We start from the raw sequence: 1,900 nt of genomic DNA, 5'->3' as shown, positions 1-1,900 counted from the left end.
ACCAAAGGCAACAAAATAGAACATAAGGCTCCTTCAACTCTGGGAGCATATTCTTGGGCAGGACATACAAGGCAGCATACAGGAAGGGACGAAATATAAAGAAGGTTCCATGGCGGAGGGGGGTGAATAAGAAGTCCTTGTGCAATTTAAAGGTTAAATGTGGAGGAGGAGCAACGCTCCTGGAGCCTCGTGGGTGAAAGTGTAATTATTATGGCTTTTCCTCTCTCCTCAGTAACGGAAATGCTGTTTGTGGCAGAGCCATCTCTTAACAAAGGTTCTGACAGTTGCCAGGTGGCTTATTAACAGGTTTATTATTTCTATGTATTCCAAAGTTCAGAATTTGCTTCTTTTCCACACATTCCAAGAGTCAAACTGAGAAAATTTCTATTCCTCAGAAAAACAATAATAAATAAGAGCTTGGGTTTTATTGCCTTTGCCCACTATCTTAATAGGGTTCTTTCCTTCTTTAAAAACAACCCAAATACATCCCTTCCCAAACTGCATGCTGAGCGTAGCTGTGAAATAAAGGAACTCCTCTGAATCTTCCTGTATCATAAGGACTTTTGAAAATAGGCCTAAAGGACAGTGACCTGAAACCAGACAAACCCAGGTCTCCAATCCGAATCACAGTTTCTCTATCCTACAAGCACATTTAAGGCTCACAAAGAAAAATTAATGCCCGAACAGCCTATGAGGCACATAGACATGGGAAAATTTTCTATCCTGGTCCTAACAGACATCAGATAAGATCCTGTCAAAACCTTCGATGGACCATTCATTTAGAAGGGGTTCTAACCTTTTAAAATCACATACTAACATCAGCAACACTGTCAGGGCCCTCAGACCACACTCATAATGGCTTCTTTGTCAAGTAAGCAAGGAAGTTGTGTTATTTTGGTTGCCTGGAAATTCATATCTGTTCCACTGAACTACAAATGATCTTGGGTCCCTATTCAAGGCTGTGGATCTCCACATAAATGATATCTCTGTTACAGAGAAAGAAGGGGCTGCCGTGCTTGCTAGAATGTCTTCAGCTTTNAAATGGCAAGCGATGATTGGATACATTTTAAAAGTGGAAAGTCCTTAAACTAGGAGTAATGATTCAATTTAACAAATACAAGGATCTCATTGCTCAGATTTCCAGTGAAACAAAATGGTCAACAGATGTATTCCTCCTCTGTCCCTCTAATAAGAGTAATGACAGAGAAATAATGAAATATTAGGGCAAAAAGGGAAACACTTGGGTAATAATACAAAGGAAATAAAAAAGAGTCCTCATTTTTTAACAGAAGTATTTTTTTGTAACACCAACAGAATCCTCACAAGTTTGACAGAGCACATGGCCCTAGTGGCAGGACTCTGAAACGAGCATAATCAAAGGGACGAATTTGGGAGAATTTGAGACCTCCGCTGCTACTTCTACCTTAATTCTTAATTCCAATTGAAGTGACATCACATACCACAGCAAAAAGGGAAATTAGAAACTAGTCCTGAATTAGTTTGAGAAGAAGTTCAAAGACAGCAAAAAGAAAAAGCATTCTGTTTCCGTAAGGGAGTCTGGGAACTGCCCAAGAATTACAACCAAGTTCCTTGATGAGGTAGATCTGATAGGTATTTACACCTTACATAATTTAGATTGTAACCATTCACATGAATTGCTTGGATGCTGCAGTTCAGAAAATTGTACCAAGGTAAGTAAATGGTTTAAAAGAGACATCTAAAATTTAAAATTATTAAACACAGAAGCTAGAATAGATTAGTGGAAAATTTGGTACTATTTGTAACAAGGTATTTCATATTTTATGCCTAAATGTGAGCAAAGCGATCACAAATGAATAGCAGCAGTTATAAAGACTGGGCATGGTTAGTTGCAGTCAACTGTATTATACAGAATAGACTC

The sequence above is a fragment of the Hipposideros armiger genome, unplaced genomic scaffold (genome assembly GCF_001890085.2).
Source record: "Hipposideros armiger isolate ML-2016 unplaced genomic scaffold, ASM189008v1 scaffold_28, whole genome shotgun sequence".
Lineage (NCBI taxonomy): Eukaryota > Metazoa > Chordata > Mammalia > Chiroptera > Hipposideridae > Hipposideros > Hipposideros armiger.
The sequence above is the reverse complement of the archived record's forward strand: the minus strand, read 5'-3'. Positions refer to the sequence as shown.